A 23,501-nucleotide genomic window follows, 5' to 3' on the forward strand; every position below is an offset into this window, starting at 1 on the left:
CCTGTGATTTTCCAACCTGCTCAGGTGTTTCCTCAGCTCACAGGGCAGAATCGCCTGAAAATTGTGAGGTGGGTAAGCATGGAACAGGTAGCCGCTCTTCCCATTCAATCATGCACGTTGCTTTTTTTTTTTTTTTTTTTTTTTTAATCAGCCAGTGCTAGCAAGGCAATGCATCTTTGGGAAATAAGGTAGGGACAGATGTTGGTTCTAGCAGGTATAACATTGGCATCCCATAGTGGGGTTGCTTGGGTACAGTTACTGGCTCTCGGTGCTGCCTTCAGTTTCCTGTCAAGGCAGACCGTGGAAGAGAAATGGAGATGACTCAAGGAAATGGAGCCTTGCCATGTCCGTGGGAATCTTTGATTGAATTCCTGGCTCTTGATTTTAGCCCAGACCAACCCCAGTCACTGTAGTGAATTGGGAGTGAACCAGTAGATGGGCGATATATCTCAGTCTATCAGTTTCTCAAAGAAATAAAGAAACATTAACACATTATAGTTAAAAAGCCAATGGTAATAACATTGATATCCGGTGGGAGGGCATTGATTGAATGGATATGGTTTCTTTTTTTTCCTGAAGATTTATTTGTATTTGAAAGGCAGATTTTTACAGCTAGAAAAGACAGAAACAGAGGCTTCCATCGACTGGTTTGCTCCCCAAATGGCTGCAACAACCAAAGGTGAGATGATCTGAAGGCAGGAGATTCTTCCCAGCCTCACATATGGGTACAGAGGCCCACAGTGTTGGGCTATCCCTAGCTGCTTTCTCAGGCCATAACCAGAGAGCAGAACTTGAAAAGGAACATCTGGGACAGGAACTAGCACCCGTATGGGATGTTGACACTTGCAGGTGGAGGATTAGTTTGCTGTGTCACTGCTTCGAGCCTTATGTTTTTTCTATGATGGAATATTACACAGATACTGAATCTGGTTGTATAGATTTTATTGTGTTGGGGAAATGTCCATTGTGTACTAAGTGACAGAAAGAGATTGCTAAATCAGTGTACACTTAGTGGCTTGGAAAGAAGTATATGCAGACACACATACACACAGACAAAATAAGACTTGGAAAATGGACACCACAACCTTAATCATTGCTGTTTCTGTTGATATAATTTTTTGTGCTTTTCATATTTAAAAAAATGCTAACATGCATCTTAATCAGAAAGAAGGAACCCTTTAAAAATCAGCTGCAAAAGTTCTCCCAAGAAAAAATAAAAACCCTGTTTCTAAAACTGTCCAGCCAGAATGATAGAATATAAAAATCATTAACATGCTAGCTTCGAACTGGTGTGCATTACCCAGTAACCATTCACTAAATGTTTCATGAGTAATTTTAATGAAGGACTGGAGCTAAGCAAAATAAACAAACCCCTGCTCAAATTGGAACTCATTCAATCGCTTTTCAGAATCATCAAAGGAAATTTGTTGTGTGTATTCTGTTAAACTCCAGTTTGAGGTTGCAAGGCATTTGTATTACTGTCGAAGTTTGCTGGCATTCCATTTCATTTTGACTGACTCCAACTGTTTTTTAGTGAGAAGACTGTTCAATATGCAAACAAGCAGGTTTCTGCATGTGGGCTGTTGTATTCGTTCTTGCTCATTTCAGAAATGCTTCAATCTAGGGAATGCTCTCTCCAGGAGGGGAGAAGACACGGAGACGTGGATTGAGCACACGTGTCCCCATTCAGTTGAAACAGTTGACAGGTTTGTGATATGCACCGAGCACAGAGGCAACGCCCTAAACCCTCTGATGCCCAGGCGCCCTGCACCACCACTTCACCCTGTGCAATTTTTTGACCATTGCAGCTTCGTTCTCTGTGTCCGCAGCCTTAGACACACTCAGGTCTCTCATCAGCCCAGCTGCTCCCTGGAGTTTCCATTTTGTTTCTTTTCCTTCTTTCATTGCCAAAGTCTCAAGGAGGCTGTGGGCATTGACTGCCTGAGTGCAGCCCATCGTGTGTTTTCCCCAGCCTCTGCCCGAGCCCTTCCTTTGTCTCTCATAGCATCCCTGGCCAGACATGCGTATTCCTGTCTTTGACACAGTTCTGCCTCCAACTCTGAATTCTTAGAAACACACTAGTCCCTAGATTAACTTACATTCTTACATTAAGAATATTGGGGAAAAAATTGTAGAAGCTCTTAAATTTTTTTTTTCCTGGAAAACATTTGCACTAAGTGTCCTGTAATTTATGCATATGTTACACATTCAAAGTTAACTGCTTTCCCTTTTAATTAAAATCTGCTACTTCTTCTGTTTCACCTACTTACTTTCCTTCACTACACAGTGTTTCTGTGTACGCTGCTGTTGAATTACTTCAGCAGAAATGAAAGGGGCCGGAGGTGGCGTGTTTGCTGTAGAGGTTAAGATGTTCCTTGGGACATCCTGTGCCAGAGAGCTTGGGTCCGAGTTGCTGCTCTGCCTCCAGTCACAGCTTCTCTTTCATGTGCACCCTGGCAGGCAGCAGTTGATGGCTCAGCTGCTTGAGTCCCTGCCCCCTACGTGAGGCACCCACCCGAATAAACACCCCGGGTCCTAGTGCAAACTCTGTGAGGGCATTTGGGGAAGTGAATCTGTGGCTAAGAGATCTCTATCTCTGTCTCTATACCTTTCAAATAAAATAAAGGCAAACAAATAAAAAGAAGAAATGTTAAGAGGCCAGGCCACAAGTTAGAGTCACATAGATCTGTTTCATAGTTGTCTCTGGGGCCCTAGTGGCAGGTCCTCACCTGGCAGGTGTCAGGATCCCATATGGGGGCGTTGGTTCATGTCCTGGAAGCCCCACTTCCCATCCAGTTCCCTGCTTGTAGTCTGGAAAAGCAGTACAGGATGGCCCAAAGCCTTGGGACCCTACGCCACAAAGGCCAGAGCTGAGCTGAGCTGATCCAAAGCCAGGAGCCAGGAGCTTCTTTCAGATCTCCCACGTGGGTGCAGGGTCCCAAGACCTTGGGCTGTCCTTAAAAGCTTTCCCAGGCCACAGTCAGGGAGCTGGATGGGAAATGGAGTAGTTGGGATGTGAACTGGAGCTCATTTGGGATCCCCCTGCATGCAAGGTAAGGACTTTAGCCACTAGGCTACCGTGTCAGGCCTGACTTCCTCTGTTTATACTTGTGAATGTATTCAGGGATACTGCACTGGGGTGGTGAGTGTAAGAAGCTGGTGTTTGTGCCATTCAAATTGATGTCCAAACAAATTACCAAATTCCACTACACGCTTAAGAGCCTCCTGGGAATTCAGTGATACATTGCAAACTACAAATGTAGGACCGAGGATGCCAGTGGTCTAGTCTCTCTGCTTTGTTGAGCCAGCATGATCCATCTGAGGATTGTGAAGCAACAGAAAATACACATGGCATGCATTAGTGCAGCGTATGGTGCTTGTGTGCCATGAGCCTTCTGTGCCGCCACTTAGTCACACATGCCCAGCCTTCGCCCAGGGCCAGGGGGAGGCAACCACATTGCCTTCTTTTCTGGGAATTGCTCTTTCTCTCATCTCTGATGCCAATGTCTTCTCACAGGATTTACAAGAGAAGAAAAGTCTCACTGTTCTAGAAATGCCAGAAAACGTTCCAGAACTTGCTTAGCGTTCTTCCTAGCAACAGATCCAACAACTTCCTCCATGTTTCTTCCGGGCAGCATGGGCTCTTAGGGTGTTTATCGCTTTCAGCCACCTGCGAGCCATGAAACGTGGAGCCATGAGGCCAGTAGCCATGCCTCAGTTTTCTCATCTATTTGATGGGGATCATAAAACCACTTGCCTTAAAAACTTGTTGTAAAGATCAGATAGCTGCCATCCAGTTACCAGGGTACTCAGAAGAGAGCAGACATCCTTTGGTTACTTTGTCATCATTTTACCTGCTTAGGTAATGGGTGACCCTTTGGGCTGGCGGAAGACACGTGGCTGAAGAGGCTTTAGAAATGGCCAGAAGCTTGCTTTTGCCAGTTACAAACTGTGTCCGGTCATCTAGAAGTTACTCTGCCTGAAGATTCTTTTTGTTTTAATCTAAAGTACTCCCAAAACACTGCCTCTTTGATAGTCAACGCGATCACCTCTGGGCGAAATAGAACTGAAAATGCCACTGAGCATGAATGGTATGATTCTATCTCATCCCTGTTTTTGAGCTGAAGTTGCCAAAGCTCATGTTGGCTTGTCTTGCCCTCAGTGCTGTGGTTGTTGAATGAACTGTTCAGTCCTTCCATGTAGCTGGAGAAACCCAGGTGAGTGAATAGGGCATCGCGTGGGCACCAGGAAAGCGTGGAGCCTTCACACACACTCAGGTGCTTGCCTTACAGAGTGGCCCATCAGGCTCATCCTCTGAACTTTAACCCAGAGTCGACCCTGAGAAGATCAAGGCGGAGAGGTTGGGTTGCTCCAGGCAGGCATGTGAACTGCCTGAGAAGCAGCAGTTTGACAGTCTGCAGTGTGGTAGAGCCAGAAAAACCAAGAAAAGCAGACAGGAATAAAGCCTTTCTGTGTGAGGCATTTTACTCTAGGGATAGATTTCCCAGGGCTTACCAAAACCTAAGTTAGACAAAGCAGTTGAGACCTCCTTAGGAGAAAAATTTCACTTTGGCAGTGGTATGCCGGATGATCTAAAATGATAACTTCTGCTCATTTGCTTGATTGCCTTGGGGAAAGCTAAACCTAATGTGGCTCTATTTTGTAATATGTTTTTCAAGCGTAACTTCTTGCTCTGCTGCACAGGTAATTAACTACAGAGTTCATGTTCCAATGATCTCAACTGTAGCCTTGTTTTCTCCACTGATGCCAACACTGAATTTTTGGGAGATTTTTGCGATTTTCAACATTTGTCCTACATACCAGTTGCTTGATTGAGTCAGTTCATGTAACCTTTTATGTCTTCAGGAGGATCACAGTCAGTTGGGAGTAATGGCATTTACGAACTGTGTGTAAGGACTCAGCCATGAAAATAAATGTATTTTTAGTTAGTAGCAGTTTGGTTCTCACTGCTTTAATCCCACTGTTACCTAGTGCCATTCTAGATGGTGTGCTTGTCTAGGGTATAGAAGATGTAAAGCAGAAACGCCTAACAAGTATTCATTTAGTAATTGCAGAATTGAAAATTTCATAGTTTTGGCAAATTTGAGTAATATAGCCCATCTAAAAAGATGAGATATTGATGGGATGAAAATAAAAGCTTCACTTAAGAAGACACAAAAGATATTGGTAGAATGATACGCAGCTATAGGAAGGGCTGATGAATGAGCGACTGTCATCTTAGAGTGTGTGCTAGGCACACTGGGGCTCAGTCAGGACACCCCAAACAGAGAGGCTTTACCCAGTTCCCCTGCTTGGATCTGGGCACTAAGAGCTTGGCAGCATCTTTGGACACCCCAGGGCCTGTCTTCTGGCCTTTCTGGGTATTTCTGCATGTTCCACAGGAACTGCATGTTCCCCACTGACTCCCGACATCCCAGCCCAATCCCAGAAAGTTGTTGTCATGAATTTGGCTTCTTACCGTCTCCTTTCTAGGACATAGACCTTTGCCCCTAGCCACCTCCTGGGTCACGTGCAGCCACTGTGGTCCTCACCCTTGACCTTGTGAACACAGTGTCTTATCCTTGTTGTCTGGAATGACAAGCTGTGGTTGGGCTTGTTTGCCTCAAGATGGGAATCTGTGTGTGGCTCCAAGGGCCAGGATTGGAACCAATGGTGAAAGTTGCAGGAAAAAGACCCACCTACATAAAAAATAGACTGGGACACAGGGTGGGATGATGGCTAGATTCTAGTGTTCTTGCAGGCACCTCCCATCTGCCAATGTTTTTATTCTTATTACCATTCTTTTATTTCTTCTTAAAGGTGTATCATGAGAGCCTTTTTTTCACATTATTACCAGAAATGAATCAGGAAGGTAATTCTGAAACAGTATAATTAGAAGATGCCTAAGGTGTTAGCGATGGTAACGCTTTTGCATTAGCCTCTTAAGTAAAATATATTTCATATGTGACATGTTTGAAAATTAGATCTTATTATTGTTGATAACAATACGGTTCAAAGAAAGGAAAGAACATAAGGTAAATGCAACAAAGCAGCAAATGATGGGAGTTTTTCTAAGATTTAAGATGTGATCAAAGTATTTGGAAATTGTCATTTCTAAGTGAATTATAAATGATGCTCCAAAAATTTCAGTTCAGCTTTTCAACTCAGATGTCCTAAAGCCTCATGTCAATTTAAGGAAGAGTTCAGTAGTAACTCTTCTCAGGTAGTTGTCAAAGGTGAAGTTCTCTGAAATAGTGGAATTAAACCTTAGCATTCAGGGATCGGCATTGATACATCAATTAAACTCCTTGGGCTGCCTGTGTTGGACGCCCGGCTCTGTTCCTTATTCCAGTTTCCTACTTGTGTATACTGTACCTTCACAGGTAGCCAGCGATGACGTAAGTGGTTCTGGGCCACTCGCATGGAAGGGATGGCCAGCATTTTGGCTCTTGGAGTTGGGAACATCTGAGAAATGAACAAGTAGATGGGAACTGTGTCTTAACTCTACATCTGTATCTCTATCTCTGATTTATCTGTATCTCTCTCTCTCATTTGTCTTTCAAATAAAAATAGTTTTTTAAAAAAACCCTTAGCATTTGAACTCTACTAGTTTGTAGCAGAGAAGAGCAGCGTAGGGTGCAGATTGTTAATCCTGTCTCACAAACGAAAATTAGTTACAAAACTCTGAGAAGATTGGAAACACCAGGGAGAGTCTGGGATGCCTCTGTGTCTGCTTTCCACCGTGTGGCTGCCTGGAGTGGACAGCAGGAACAAGCAGCCTTGCCTCGGATCTGCATGGGCCCTGCAGACACCAGCTGTGTTAAGATCCTTTGAAGCCAAGACTAACTTCTCTTGACCCCAGTTTGCTCATGGATAGATTGAGGATGATAATAGAGTGCAGGACACTGTGTTCTTGTAAGCGTTCAAGTACTTCTTGGTGCAATGCCTGCGTATTCTATCATGCTCAGTCATGTGGCATCAAGGATTAGTACTTTCTGCATTGTTGCTTGAAGATGGCCATGCTGTTCCTGCCTACAGAAGCCAGGGTATCTTAGTCCCTCTCAGCAGTGTGGTTTCATGCCTTATGACCCTGTCCAGCGCAGCTCACATCTACAGATGTCACTATCCCTTTTGATTCTTGGTTCCCTCCTCCTAAAAATTGGAGGATGATTCTTTGTGTTTTAGATTTTGGGATACTATTAGTTTGCCGGTGGATTCTGGAGAGATTTCATTGAGCTTGGCATGGCAAGATTGGCAGCAATTCAGAACTGTTGAACTATCAAAACTGCTTGAGCAGGACCCTCGGAGCTTGCCCCATGTAGGGGACCTGGGATGGATGGGAGGCTGGCTGGGGCTTCTCCCTTTATCTCCCTCCTTACCCCAGATACAGAAAATAATAATAGTAATAATAATAATAATAATAATAATAATGTGGAAACAATGGTCTTATCCATTTTCCTGTAGCCCCTGACCCTTTGTGACCTAATCAACTATGTAAAGATTATCAAATAATTAAAAAAAAAGATACTATTAGTTTGAATTCTGGTCTGCTTTACAGTAAATGAGATACCAGGCACCCAAAGTGGAGTGAAGACAGAATGTGAGACCAGCAGAGTAGTCACATACCTTCGCCAAGGTTCTCTCATTTGAACACCGTTTGTTCTGGAGTTATGCTGATATAATTGCTCAGGGACTTAGTTGACCTGATTGGGGCCCAGCCATGGATGTTGCTTAAGAGCCTACCCTGTGTTGCAGAAATAAGAAGCACTTAGCAAGGCCAGGTCGGACCATTAGCTGTGGAGTCAGGTGCAGAATTCCAGCGTCTGCTCTTCTCGGAACAGACTGGCTTGAAAGAGGCCTTCGGGGGGCTGGGCCTGTGGCTTGTAAATCAGCCGTCTGTGGTGCCAGCGTACCGTCTTGGTGCTGGTTTGAGTCCCAGATGCTTCACTTCCAATCCAGTTCCCTTCTTATTTTTTAGGAAATACATATTTTTTAAAATTTCAAATTTTATAGTACAATTTTATAGGGTCTGGGATTACCGCCCATCCCCTCAAACTCCTACCCCGGACTGATTTGCCCCATAGTATTATAATTATTACAATAGTATAGTCCTTCATTGGCAGTCATAAGTCCATCAGTCTGTTATTTAAGTGTGTCCTGACATTGTTGGTACAGACAATGGCAGACAGTCCAGCATCCCATTGTCTAGATATGTCCAACAGTCATTGGGAGTCCATCTTTGATTTGGAAGTAGGGATGCATACTGCATTGTATCTTCACCTCTGGATCAGTTCCCTTCTTATGTGCCTTGGAAAATAAAGTGTAAATGATCCAGGCTCTTGGGCCCTTGCACCCACATGGGAGACTGGGAAGACGCTCCTGGCTCCTGGCTTTGGACTGGTGCAACTCAGTCTGTTGTGGCCTTTGTCGGAGTGAATCAGCAGATGGAAGAACCCGCTCTGTCTTACCCCACATCTCTCTGTAATTGCCTTTCAAGAATAAATAATTAAAAAAAAAAGACTTGCTGAACAATCTCTTCTGTGATTTTATCTAGTCTTAACAGTAAAATATTAAATAAAAGCACTACTAAAGCACTTCTGTTAGTTGGCTTCCATTTAATTAAGGTTTCAATCTGTAGTTCTACCTTAACCTTACTTTTTTTTTTGTCTTACAATGGTGTCCTCAGCAACCTCTTTATTTCCAGGAGCCTTTTTTTCCTTCCTCGTCTTCAAAACCACCTCTAAAATGTAATTGCGTTACTCAGTTCCTCTGTGACATTGTCAGCATTGATCAAATCCTTAGTTCTTCATTGTTTGTTCTTTGCTGTCTGTATTAGATTGTTCCCAGCCATAGTCTGTGTGTTGATGTGACTCTAAGGGATGGTGTATTCCCATGAAGTATTAGAGAAAAATAAGATCCAGTCCTATTTTCCCCCTCTTCTTGATTTGTGTGTGCCCTCGTCTGCCACTAGTCAGGAGTAATTCAGACTCTGTCCTGTGCTGAAATGTGATTGGGATTATGTTACCTTTTTTCATTACCTGTTACCATTAAATTGCTTAGCATTTCTTAGACATTGATGTCCTTGAGCACGAAAAATGCTTGGCTAAACTTAATCAAGGTGTTTGGCATGTATTAAGTGTCCCGCTGTCAATTTTAGTAGGATATACAATTAAATCTCAGCCTACAAGAATCAACTGACTAAAAATAATTTATAATGTTCTATCTCTTTCCTTTTCAGGAATCATTGCAGTATCCTTCCTCAGCACCTGTTAGCCCTGTTTGCTAAAGAGTTGGACCAAAGCTGCTCTCAGCAGTTGGTATCACCCAGGAAAAGAACCGTCTCTGAGGTCAGGGACACATTTGGGAGGGTCTTGGCGCAGTGGCCCATCTGAAGGTGAGAGTGAACTGCTTCTCTCTTTGTCCTAAGAAGTGTATAAACTAGCTGGTCTGTCTTCCAAAATCTACACCTGGAAAAATAATCGGTTGGGGAATAATTCCATGAAAAATCTTTACATGCAGTTGGTAGTTTCAGTTTTTCAGGAGAATGTTTGGTAGCAATTAAATGTATTAATTTTGGCCCATGAACAACATATGCGTAAACAACAACAACAAAAACAACAAAAACCCACAAATCCATCTTTTCAAAATGAGCAGTATTTCTCATCTTGGAGAAATTTCTTACGTGCTTGTAATTTCTGTCTTCGAACTTCAGTGTGCTTTAACTTGCCCTCTGAAACTGTTTGAGGGGGTCAAACAGTATAATTTACAGGAAAGTTCTTTGTAAACTGTGGAGCCTTATTTGTGCAATTCAGGAAAATAATGACTACCTTCCTCCAACATTTATAATCCTCAAACATGCTCTCATGCCCACTGACTTTTTATTTTCTAGTAGTTTCGTTCATTTTTAATTTAGTTCAGTAAACTTTGTTAAACTCTGAAGAGGCCAAGGTCGTTAATCTCTTGCTTCAAGAGATACCCGTCAGACAAACAGACAAGCATACTTCAAACAGCTTATGAAAAAAATGAAATTTAAAAGATATGTTTATTTTGCTGTAAAAAGAAGGAAATCCAATATTTGCAAAAATTAATAGAATTGGAGATTGTTATGCAAATGAAACAAGCTAGACCTAGAAATATATACACCATGTGTTTTCTCTAATATGAGGAAGTTTATGTAGGAAAAAAAAAAGTAGATCCACTGTTATTTGGTATATAACTAATTATAAATGTTGTCATTCTTTATTTTATGATCTTTGTCACAAATCTCACAATATGTGATATTAACTCATCAAATCCTATTTTAACAATAGTGTATATGAGTGTGTGTATATGTATATATATAAATGTGAAATTGTTTTTGAAATCTATACTTTTTTTGAACATACATGTGTGCATGGATGTGGCCAATTTCTGTATGATAAATGTATACTGAAGATGTGTAAAGGAATGGGAAAGACATCTAATACACCTTGGGGCTGGAGGACAGTATGTGTAAAAGCAGGCTTCCTGGAGGAGGTGGCTCCTGAAGTGACTCTTGAAAGATGAATAGGAACAGTCCAAGAGAAGGGTTAGGTGGAGGAGGGTACTGTAGGCAGGAGTCGTGGGTTAGGGGAGAGAAACCCACGGTGAGAGTGAAGTGTTGTCAGGGTTAGTGAACCATAAGGGAAGCGGAGTGTGTGTGTCCGAGGTGGGCTGGGGCACTAGGGCACAGAGGGCCTTCTGCTGGAGGTCCCTGGTATTTCAGATGATAACCCTGGAAAAAGGATAGAGAGCGTGAGCTACAGGTGATGGGACTGAAGGAAGGCAAGGTTAGTGTGTGATGACCTAGGGGTCAGAAGGAACAGCTAGAATTTGCGGAGAGGAAGTAGGAACAGAGAAAGAGGTTGAAAAAAAATCTGGATTTGGGGAGTGACTGGACCCAGGAAGTAGGGTAGTGTCAGGGCGTGGGCTTCCTGGCTGCTGATGGCTGGGAGTGTGATGGTGCCTTGATGAGAATCTCAGAGAGGAGCAGACAGAGGGCCTTGGACGTACACATGGGACATTTAGGTAGCAATGTCCACTAGGCAGCTGGAAGTGAACGTACGATGCAGGACCTAGAAGCGCTGACCAGGCAGATAAAGGCATTGCTGAGAAGTCCAAATTTAATTTTACATTTAAGCCTCCCTGTTATTCATTCATTCAAATATTAGAGGCAGCACACCACACTTCCAATTTCCGCTTTATTTTGACATCTGCCGTTTCCTTTCTATTTGTACTTGATGGTCTTGATTTCTTGGCATAAGAAATCAGGATTATTGCTAGGAACAGAAATGCTGATTTTGCAGTTTGGGAAAAGGAAATATAAAGCAAAAATTTTTTTTAAGTAACCCTCAGGTTGAGGAGGGTTACAAGCCAGTGACATGCTCCATTGAGATTCACAGTGGTTCCCAACCTGAGTGAAGAAAGCTGCTTTGCTTTCTTAGAGGTACTTCTTCTGCTGTAACTAGTGGGGTTGACTGCTGTGTGGGTGGCTGAGCCTGGCTCCTGAAGGAGACTGAGCAGGGTCATTCTTGCAGTCTTCACAGCTGGTGGGCCAGGGCCACGCCCTGCGGACCTTCCCGGCATCCCCCCATGAACGTGGCGAGGGGATTGGAGGAACAGTGACTGCACTGTTTCAGAGAGAGTCCAGCAGACTTGGACTGCAATCATTACCCAGAGCCTCCTTCAAGAGAATGTCATGGGCGAGAATTTTAAAGTCGAATAATACTTGCAGTAGTTCTAAAATTTCGAATGAATTTTAATCGAGTTGTTGCTGCTTGAATTAGCTTAATGACATTTTTCCTAAGACCTGTTAGAAAATTACCAAGTTCTCCCATTTTATTCTTTGGATAGTCAGTTTCACTATGCTCTCTCTAGGCACTTTAAAGTTCACTTAGTCTGTTGCTTTGGTGTTCAGACACAAGAAAATTAGGTTGAAGCAAAATGAAGTAACTTACATAACAATGACAGCTGGAACCAGAATCCTGAAACCCACTCTGCCTTTTCACATCATCATTTTTTTTCTCATTCCAAATATTAATGGGGCTGTGATGTTATCTCTTAGCAGGTTGAAATTCAGTGAACACATTTGGCTTCAATATTTTGGGTTCTGGTCTTAACTTTGCTTAACTTTGCTATTCTTAATTTTTATAATTTCTAATTTGCATTTTGTTTTATGTTTTCTTTTGTGCTGTCTCACCACTAAAAAGGAAAGATTAGAGCAGCACAGAAGGGAATGCTGCTCATTGATGATTTTAAAATCGGCAGTTGCAAACACGAGCAGTTTCTGATCTGGTCAATCACAGTGCACTCTGCTGAGAATTGTCTATATGGAGAGTGGCTTTATGGAAATGCTGAGTTGGTGTAGCTTAGAATGGCGGCCTGTGCATGCAGCTTGTAGGTGGTCTTGAGGCAGTGAATTGTTCTCTAAAATTCACAGAATGGCCAGTCTTTGCTGGGAAACCAGTGGGCTGTGCATCGTCCTAATGCATGTACAAAACATGATTCACTTCTCTCAGAAGCTGCCAGGAAGGAAAGGAGCTTCCACTCATTTCTGCACAGGACCCAAGGACTGCTGCTCCCAGTTTCAGTATCTCTCTCTGTGTGTCTTCCTGTGTTTCTTCTATGGGCCTGTATTCTCTTTATCTTGCCTCCTATCGTCCATGTGACAAGCACACACTGCTCTCTCCGAATACGCAAGACCCTTGACAGTTTGTGTTTACGTAACTTGCTGTGGGAGGAGGGGGGTGGGGAGAGCTGGGGGAGACTTTGGCAAGTGCTGAATGTTTGCCCTCTGTATTGCTTGGCGACATGGGGCAGAACAACTGTGTGCACAAAGATGAACAGATACAGAGCATGCTGCAGGCTGTGAACTCAACATGATGTGATGACTGCCAAGAGCGAGGTCAGCTCTCCCCTAGGTCAGTTACCTCGGTGGCCTGCGTCTTCTGAGGCCTCTCCCAGTGGCTGCAGTACAGAGGGCCACGACAGAGTCGTGTGGCTGCTTTCTGTTCAGATTCCCACTGAGGGTAACAAGTGCCATTATGTAAACAAAACAGCACATAGATTGTATGTTAAGGTGAAGGCTGCCAGTTGAAAGTATTTATAGTTTGAAATGTCCTTAAGATGACCCTCTTTCCAGACAGGAACAGAAATATGTGAGGGAACACTCCTGGGGGGCAGCAGAAGGTGTGGGTGAGTTGCTAGGGTGACACTTTGGAGTGGGCAGTTTTCCAGAGGACTCAAATCATACTTAGCAGTAAAATGTGTTCCCCTCTGTCCTTCCGTAGTGTGGGATTTCGAAAAGAATGAGGAGAGGAAATGCTGAGCCACCAGCTTTAGGTACAGATTCAATCCTGGCCTGGTGATCATAGACTTCGCATCAGCGATTTGCGAGCCGTTTTTGATGTAGGACAATGAGCATGGTTTCTAACCAGATAACGTCCTGCTGCGTTTGGGTTTTTCACTCTCCGCTAGCTTTTGTACTTTGGGGTGCTTTCAAGATGGCTCTTGATTCAGGTTGATTGCCGGCTCTCCAGCCTCAGCGACAGCAGTGAAATCTTGCTGCACTTGTGGAAAGCAGAGTGGTGACTGGAGAATCCATTTCTGTGCTAGTTAAATGGAATAGCAAGCTGCAGAATAGGACTTAATGACTCTTCACATTTTCCCATAATATAATCTGGATTTGTGACTCTCTGGGGATCTATTTCATATTCATGGCCAACAAACCGTTCTTACCAGTTGTTAATTTCTATTTTCTTTTTAAAAGCGTCTGTGTACCTGATCGGGGGATAACAATAAATTCCAGATATTTTTGGTCTCTGACCCTTTTTAAAGACATTTTTTATTGTTTTCACAAAGAAAATGGAAAACACAACAGACATTCCTGTTTATCACCAAGAGTACAAGTGTTGTGCTGTTTGTCCTATGGCAAGAACCATTCTGAGCAAGTGTAACTTGGAATATGGTTTACAAAGTAAAATCTGTTAAAAAAAAAAAAAAAGTAGAGGCTAAAACATGACTGACAGTACTCCTGGGGTTTACTCACCCAGGGTAACACCTTTGGTTTAGAGGGTGTGTGAATCTCTATTGATAGGGCTGTTCAGAAAAGGCTGCATCAGCCAGGGTGAGAATGATCTGTTTTCAGTATTTCCAAATTGTTTGCTCTCTTCTGTGCCTCTCCTTGCCATCAGGCGTTTCATGTTTTATTTAGTGTGTGTGTGTGTGTGTGTGTGTGTGTGTGTGTGTGTGTGAGAGAGAGAGAGAGAGAGAGAGAGAGAGAGAGAGGCAGAAAAAAGAAATGCGCAAAAGAAATTCATCATTCCGGACAGATAAATCAAAGCGAAACGGGAGGTTCTTTTTTCCCGTCATCGTATTTCTTTGACTTATTTGTCATTAAAGTTACATGACCTGGAGTTTGCCTGTATACAGGCAACAGAAACCTCTCCTAACTTGGCAGTCAGACCAGAGTCACTGCAGTGGAGCTGTGTTAGCCCTCCCTCCCCCAGGCCCCTGCCCTTTGCTCAGCTTCTGAGGGTCCTGAAGACCATAGCCCACAGCTGCTCTCTCCCTCTCTCTGTCTGTCTCTCCGCCTCTGTCTCTCTCTTTTTGGAGGCTGTTCCCAGTCTTCAGCTGAACAGATTGGCCTCCCTGACCCCAACAGCTATGTGTGCCATCAGCCTCAGGGCAGTTCACAGCATATTCGTTTGGGAATAGAAACGGTTGTCCCATTTCAGGATGACTTGCAGGACGTGAGGAGTTGGCTGACGCTTTCTTGTGTGGCTACACCACAGCTGGAGCTGGGAGCCAGTGTAAAGACTAGAGTCCAGGTGCTTCCATAGGAAATGCAAGCATCCTGGTGGTGTCTCAGCCACCACACGAATACCTGCTTCTGGTTATGTATCTTTACAGCATTGTGGCTCTGAAGGATAATAACACCTTCCTGTTAAGAGTTGTTGCAAAGTATTCAGTGTCCAGCACATGGGAAAGTTGCATGACTTGTAGTTCTTATAATCTGCAGCAGTTACCTAGAAATCAGCTGCTAGTAGTGCACCAGTTCTGACTACAATGAAGAATATATTTTGATGTGCTTTTTGCTACAATATTTAGCAGAGTTTGGAAGTGCATACCCTGCAAGGTGACATACTTCTTCTCTGATGTTAACCTCTTTTAATAAAGTATGGGGGAAACTCGGCAGAACTGCAGAAGAAACTTTGGTGACTAAAGAAATTGAAGTCTGTGAGTGAAAGCTAAAGGCGATGGAACTGTTTAACATAAAGGAATTGAGATGGATTTTGCCTTCTGTCAGTGGAAGTCTTTCATGAGGGGGAGATTGTATTTCTTCCTGTTCATGTTCACAGAGTTTGGAACAAGAAGAAATGGATACGAATTTAAGGAGGAAGATAGTTGGGCTTGCATCAAAGAAACTCCTCTGCTCTTGACTAAAATAAAAGATTTTATAGAATGCACAATTCTAAAAATCTTAGAGAGAACATTCCATCCCGAGTCACAGAAATGAAATTCTTTCTAGAGAATTTAAGAACGCTGTGATTTCATAGATAAAGCTTCCTAGAAATTTGAATACATATGCTTTGCTTTTCAAACTGCTGAAAATAAATACTATTATTTTTCCGCAACTAAATTGATGGCATCATCTGGTCCAAAATAACCTTGTATGTGCTTTGCTGAAAATGTAGGAAATCTTTTTTTTTTCCTTTCACGGAATAGGTTTGTTTATGCGCATTTAAAAACCTGCTAGGTATAATCAGAGTTTTTCAATCTTTCCATGTGCCATCGCTTTATATTCTGTATTGAAATAAATAAGGAGCGACATTGAGCCTGTAAGTTAAGATGCCCATGTAACACACTGGAATATTAAACATTTAAATTATAAATAAATAAAAACTTGTCTTCCTGAGTCATCTAAAGTATACACAACATAGGCTCTTTTGTATCTCAGATCTTGTGATGATATTAAAACACCAGGAACTACTGAATCCTTATGAAAGGCTTTAGAACAACCATCGAAATCTGAAACTTCAGAGGAGAAATTGTTTTTAATCAGCTAATTGCTTACAGATAAGATTAAAGAACAAATATGGGGTTAGGTTATCAGACTAATGTTCTTTTAAGAGTCAGTGTCAGAAGATAAGAGGAAGTCACTTAGAAGATTCTAAATGACTGCTAAGTATATTGGATTTTCTTCTTGGCATATCTTGTCAAATAGTAAGGGCGGGAGAGAGAGGGGGAGAATTGTCGCTGTCCTGCAGCGATGGACTTGGTGCACGGAGCCGATAATAACACGTTTGGACTACTGACTGATGATCAATAGCCAAAATTTATTAGGGGCAACAGACTTTATATGCTGAGGGTCATACAGGATTAGGGTAGAGATACTTAGTTCATCAACAGAACCATCAACTGTTTCTATGCCTTAGTTTGGAAGTCCTTTTGCCTTGTATATTACTTCCCACTCAACTGTTCTTATACAAATGATATCTCATCAGGTATACAAAAGGTAGCCATACAGTTGTTCTCATGCAAAGGATATCCAATCAGTCACACACAAGACATACATTCAGTTGTTTATCATACAAATATTGTCCCATCAACTGTAATCCTGTGCTCGCTGACTACAGTCGCTGACCTACGGTCACAATGTCCTCCTACAGAGAATAGCACACTAAATGGAAGCCTGCTTGGTCTATTGCAGAGGCTCGCCTCTTTCCCTCCAAAAACATGTCCATGTAGCTTTTCTTTGCATTTCTGTTTCCTGTGTCCTATCAGAGATGCCTGTCCTACTACAGTGATCTTTCAAAGAAACTCATCAGGCATGGGGTTCACCATCAACTGGCTCAGCGAGAAAGCCCCATCACACCTTGGCCTAGAGCATTCCACTTTCATTTTCCTTTCCCTGTCACGCCTTTCTCTGTGTCCCCTCTCCTGCCCACCATCCTCCCCCATCTTCACATAAGTAGACAGGAAAAAAGTTTGATTTAAGATTTCACTTGAATAAATGTACCCACTGCTGGAAAAAAAAATGAGATTTGAAGATATTCTTAGTGGAGCCAGCATTGTGACACAGCAGGTTAAGCTACTAGTTGGGATTCCAGCATCTCGTATTGAAGCACTGGTTTGTCTTGGCTATTCCAATTCTGATCCCGCTCCTTACTAATGTACCGGAATATAGCCCAAGTGCTTGCGCCCCTGTCACCTACGTGAGAGTTCCTGGCTTCTGTTTCAGCCTGGATCAGGCCCGATTGTTATGGTCATTCGTTGGAGTGGACCAGCAGATGAGAGATTGTCTATTTCTCCCTCTGCCTTTCAAACAAATAAGCACATCTCAAGATATCTGGTCTTACTGAATTCCATTCCTTCAATATTCTTCCCAATGCATTCTGTTCAAATGGCTACTTTCATTGTTTCCATCAAACTCATACCAGAATTTTTCAAGTGAGTCTTTCCCATGAGGAGTAATTTACACAGACCTTACCCTGATCTTCCAAGACTCCCTCTTGGTGCTGAGCTAGTCTCCCCATCATTGGAGTTGGACTCAGTGTTCTAATGTAACAGATACAGTGCCCAAACTGTACATGTGCTCGCAAATGACTTGAGCTCCCCTTAGGAGAGTTTTCAAATTTTTACTTATTTGTCTGAAAGACAGAGAGAGAGACAGACTGACAGTGAGAGACAGACACAGAGAGAATAGCCTGGGCCAGGCTAAAACCATGAACCAGAATGCAGTCCAGGTCTCCCACATGGGTGAACGGCATCCAGCTATTTGAGTCATTCTCTGTTACCTCCCAAGGTACACTAGCAGTACATTGGATTTGGGAACAGAGCCAAGGCTAGAACCCAGACATTCCAGTGTGGGATGCAGACATGCCAAGGGTTGGCTTAGCCCCTGTGCCAAATGCCTGCTCTTGTGCTAAGAAATTTTGTTCTGCGTTGGCCTTGTGCTTCTAAGCTACCTAAACCATCCCCTTGCTTTTGAGTGTATTTCAAAATATACTCTTTTACTCCACAAACCCTTCCTCCTTGATTATTCTAGCCCATATTTTTCTGCCCTGTCACTGAAATTCTCTTATGTGGTTGGATTTTGTGTTGGTTTGCCTCCCATCCACCCAACTGACCAGGATGTGGTCTAATGCCCCATTGGGCATTATCGAGCTCTTACGTATTCACAATGACCTCCACTCCATAAGAAATACAAGGTTGGACTCATCCCCAAATAAAAATGTTCAAAGTAATATATGCACTGGGACAGGAAGGCAAATGTATTTTGGAAATAAGTGTCGCCAACGTAAGTTGAAGTAGAAGTGGTCTGTCCCCTCATGCAGCGTTGAGTAGCAGCGCACTTGCGGTGATTGTAGGTTTTGAGCCCAGTTGGGCTTCTCACTTTGGGTCCTTTGATGAGTCATTTGTTTCTTGTGATTTTCTTTTCCACGACGATGGTAATATTGCTATTTGTCCTTTGCAGTTGACAAGGTATTCTGGTGTGTTATTTGATTTTCACAGTGACCCATGAGATTTGTGGGTGAGTTAGTACCTGCCAAAAAAAAAAAAAAAAAAAGCTTAGGGAACCTTTCTCCAAATCCTGGAGTGATGAACTGGCACTGGACACTAACACTCCAATCTTCTAGCAGCTGTGTAGAGTCCTACACCTGTGGAACCAGGTGTGGGGTCTGCAGGTGAGCAGTGTGGAAATTGCCTGGAGCTGGCCAGGAACACTAACCCTCCGGGTGCGCAATGGGCCTGTCGAGTCTGAACCCGCATTCTGAGCACTAGAAGGTTGGTGCTGTGATCTAAGAGGTCATGCAAGCCTCTGAGGCAAGACATGAAAAGGATTTTCAATTTCAACTTCCATCACCACCTTCCAGTCTGCTCTGTGGAATCTATTTTCCTTTGAAAGGGCCTTTAGCAGGTTCTACAGACTTTTTAGGTGCACAGAAAATTTGTAAGTCCATTTTTGAAACTTAAAAGTCCTGTGAAAATCAGCGCTTTCCTGCCCTGCTAAACCAGCTTGTATGCTCTGAGCAGATTTATTTTGTTCTGTTTCTCAATCTAGTCTTTGATCAAATGCAACCCTTGCAGGCCCTGACTTTCAGTGGGGGTAAAGGGATGATGTTTATTTTTTTCAGAATAAACCAATGAGTTGTCCCATTTGTACTCTGATGAAATTCAGAAAAGAAAAGAAAAAGGGCTAAGCACCCAGAGCCAACCCGAAACACTAAATTAATTCAGTCCTTATGGACATGATACCAAGTTCTTGGCCCAAGGATGCTGTGTGAGTGTCTCTGACTTAAACCAAAGTGGAGGAAGTGTAAGACTTTACTTCATGAGAAAAAAGCAAGCCAGTTATAGAGCTCTTGCTCTTTGTTTTCACGTTGGCTTCTCATTGTTCTGTGGATTAGAAAACTGAGGTTAGACCTGTTCCCCAGGAGCCAGATGACCTCCGTGGATAATTCAGGGTGGAACTCCATTCAGGTACCTGGGGTGTGCTCATTGCGCTGCTAGGGGCCCTGTGTCACCAGTCTCTGGTCTAGGTTATAGAAAACCTCACACTCCCTGGCTTCCTCTAGAGACGAACATTTCATTTTCCCTCTCATGTTGTCTCCTTTGCCTTATGGTTGTTTTCACTTTCATGTGACAAGAAAAGGCGGCTTTTGTCTTTATTTCTGTTTAGTGAGCTTCATGAATATTCACTAACAAATCCCTTTCCAGCTATTGTTTGATACTCCGTTAAAGTAAAACCTGAAGTGAAAAACAAGCCCCAATTCTCCCTCTAATATATTTGAATTGTTAGTATTTTTTTAAAGAATTTATTTATTTGAAAGTCGGCTACAGAAAAATAAAGAGAAGGGAAAAGAGAGAGAGAAAGAGAGAGAGATCTTCCATCTGCTGGTTCACTTCCTAGCTGGCTGCATTAGCCAGGGCTGCACCAGGCTAGAGCCAGATGCTTCACCCAGGTCTCCCATATGGGTGCCAGGGGCCCCGATGTTGTGCCATCCTCCACTGCTTTTGCCAGGCTGTTAGCCAGGACTCGAATCAGTGTCCAGATGGGATGCTGGTGTTGCAGGAGGCTGTTCCTGAGTTGTTCATCTTGATTTTCAAAGTCCTGAGCCAGACAGCAGATGCTTTTGCAGGCTGTTTACCTAGGCTCCCCTGTTTCTGAAAAGGGTCACGTGGGGTGTGTGTGTGTGTGTGTGTGTGTGTGTGTGTGTGTGTGTATGCGCGCGTGGTGGCTTACAGGGTCGGCAGGTGGGGTACAGGTGCAAGGAGCATCTCCAGGCTGTCTGCTAGGATGTTGTACCAGGTGCTGCATCCACAGTCTCACTACGTTTTCTCAGCAGTAACCCTGAGGTGAGTACTTCCTCACAACTGTGAACCAGAACTTCAGCGAATGTGAGTTATCTGCTCCAGTTTGGATGTGAAGGGCTGGGAGCAGGGTGTGGTACAGTGAGCGCTGCACTGGGCAATGTGGCTGTTCCTTGGGAATTAGCATTGGGCAGCTGCCTTTAAAGAATTAATCAAATAGCTGTTAAGAAAAAAACATTTGTTTCTAAACCTGTGCTGCTCAGAGTGGGATTGGCCAATCCAGCCTTCGCCTAAACCCGAGGCTCTATACTGGGGAGCCATGCGTGCCAAGGACTGGCCCAGAATCTCCACAGGGTTTCCTTTTCAGTTCATGTTTTCTTGACTGTATCAAACTCTTATAACCTGCTTCCAGAGAGTTCTCCACCTGCATGGTCCCCCACAAGTATGACTGTCTGGATAGCAAAATAGATACGGTTCTGAGGGAGGCCCGTAGTGTGCAGCTAGTAGTTGTGACACACCCATTCACAGCCAGTCACACAGCTCATCTTTTTATGTTGTGAGTCCGGTGATGTTTCCATCAGATCAGCTCTGTGTGTTTCCATATTGAGCTTGGTGCATGGCTAGAGACAGAGGAGCCCCAAGTACATTCTGCCCTGTGCAGCAGTGGGGCTTCCCCTCAGCTATGCGACCCCATCAAGGTGAGTGTCACAGCCAGCCAGAGCCAGTCTACCAGATGCGCCAATGCTTTGCTGGAACTTTGAGTGTTGGTCTTTAAATACAAAAGTGAAGATGCCTTTTTGGAACACAGCAACAGTCATGGTTGTCTTTTATCTTCCAGACAAGTTGTAATTAGACTTAGCCATGTAATTTACAACGTGAAAAAGCTAAGGGCAAGAATGCCTTTAAATAGTGTTACTTTTCCCCAGTCCTGAGTATAAAAGTAACATATATTCATTGCAAACAGTTTGGAAAATGAGGGAAAATGTAAAGAATATAAAAGTAATACAAGCAAAGGGATTGTTAGCTTTTTATTGTTTATCTCTAGTCTGACACATAAACAAGTGCTTTCAAAAAGGTTCACACAAAGTGAAATTAAAACAGAAGTTGATTTCATACAAGACAATTTTGAAATTCATGTATACTTTTTTTAATACACATTTTCCAAGAACATCTTGAAGATTTCTGTAACGTTTTCTGTAACTTTACCTCTCTTATATTTATTTTCTTTTCTCACTGTATTATGAATGATTTCTTCAGCTCTACATGTTCAGTAATATACTCATCGATTATAATGTGATGTATAGTGGTTTTGAAATTTTTATGAAGTGTTTTTTTTCATTTTTTGTAAGTTTAATTCTTGCTTTTGCAAAGATATCCAGTCATTTACATAACATTATGTTTTGTAGTTCTCCTTCTCTCTTTTAAAAGATGTTAAAAATTTTTATGGAACAGGCAAAGTTAGAGAAGAGAGATAAAGATTTTCTATTAGCTGCTTCACTCCCCAGAAGGTGAAATACCAAAGCTCAGCCAACCTGAAGTAGGGGTCAGGAGATTCTTCTGGGTCTCCCACATGGGTTAAGAGACCAAGGATGTGAACCATCCTCCACTGCTTTCCCAGACTAAATACAGGGAGCTGGATTGGAAGTGGAGCAGCCAGAACTCGAACCAACACCTGTAGTTGGTGCTTACACTGCAGGTGGCAGCTTAGCGTGCTGCACCACTATGCTGATCCCTTTGTAATTTCTTTTAACACATTTAATTGTAGTAAGAATCAACATGGGATAAAATTTAATTTCCTTTTGAAAAAATATTTATTTTTATTGGAAAGGCAGATCTACAGAGAGAAAGGCAGAGAGAAAGATCTTCCATCATTGGTTCATTCTCTAAGTGACCGCAATGGCCAGAGCTGAGCCGATTCGAAGCCAGGAGCTAGCAGCCTCTTTCAGGTCTCCCATGCGGATGCAGAGTCCCAAGACTTTGGGCCGTCCTCGACTGCTTTCTCAGGCAACAAGTAGGGAGCTGATGGGAAGTGGAGCCGTTGGTCCAGGAGCCAGCAGCCATAGTGGATGTGGACACGTGCAAGGTGCATGCCTGATCTTTATTGCAGAGTTTTAAAGGACAGTAATTTCCCTTTAGCATCTGAAGGGCTTGGGGTTCTGACTGGTTGTTGTTCCACGGGGTTCCCTGGTGAGAGTTGGTCCCCTCAGGTGTCTGGAGGTGTCAGTTGTGAGTCATGCAAGATTACACACGTGGCATTTGGCCACCTGCCTCTAGACGGGTTTCATGGTGCTAGGTCAGGGCCAGTCCCAGCCTGGGACACACACCCCAGGCAGCTGCGGGACCTCGGTCCACCTGCAGCTTGGGCATCCTTGGCGTTCACCCTAAGCAAAATCTGCTTTGCTGTTTCCTGCTGTTTTCCTTTTTTATTTTTCTCTTCTTTCCTCTTCGTCTTTTCCATAGTGGTCCTTCTTTCTGTTCCCTACACCTCCTGCCTCCTGCCTTTTCCGTTCATTTCTTACTTACAGAAAAATTTGTGAATGTATTAATGTGCTAGGTGGCTGGTGGGGAATCATACATAGAAAAAACATAACTCGATTCAGGTGTTTTGTTATTATAACCAAAAACAAACTCACCTTAAAGTAGCTACTGATTACAATTCTGGCTCAACCTTTTGGGGTTGGTATTTTCACTTCACTATTAGCCTCTGATATTCCATTTTAAACACTTATAAGCTCAGGCAGTTTTGATAAGCCCATCTTCTGTGCTTTATACAGAATATTTAGGCATTTAGCTGGGACCTACTCCGCTGTACGGCTGGGAGAGAGCCTTTAAAATGCTGCTTCTGCAGAATGCTCAGAGGTCCATGATGGAGGGGAATGGCACATTCACTGTGGGCGGCCTGAGGGCAGCAGGATTCTAACCCATCAAGGGGATGTTTGATTAACCGGTCTCTAGGAGCAAGGCTGTAATACTAGTATCAGACCCTGGGATTGCTCTACCCTCTAAAATATCATCTCCATTTTCTCTCTCTCTCCCTCTCTCTCTCACTCTCTCCTTTTTTGGGGGAGTGGGAGGGCAGTAAAGATTGAGTTTATTTTTATTGAAAGGTTGAATTACAGAGAAGAGACAGAGAGGTTTTTCATCTTCTGACTCACTCCCAAAAGGCC

The 23,501-nt window shown here is 43.1% G+C and overlaps 1 protein-coding gene across 2 annotated transcripts in view; it reads left to right on the forward strand.

The window, feature by feature from the left end:
* Nucleotides 1–23,501, forward strand: part of NRCAM (neuronal cell adhesion molecule) — a 229,535-nt gene that overhangs the window by 41,771 nt on the left and 164,263 nt on the right. For both annotated transcript variants that reach the window (XM_058681470.1, XM_058681471.1), the window contains exon 2: nucleotides 9,239–9,394. The gene's annotated coding sequence lies outside the window, so the exon portion shown is untranslated. The remainder of the gene's footprint in view (nucleotides 1–9,238; nucleotides 9,395–23,501) is intronic.

This window comes from Ochotona princeps, chromosome 25 (genome assembly GCF_030435755.1).
Source record: "Ochotona princeps isolate mOchPri1 chromosome 25, mOchPri1.hap1, whole genome shotgun sequence".
NCBI lineage: Eukaryota > Metazoa > Chordata > Mammalia > Lagomorpha > Ochotonidae > Ochotona > Ochotona princeps.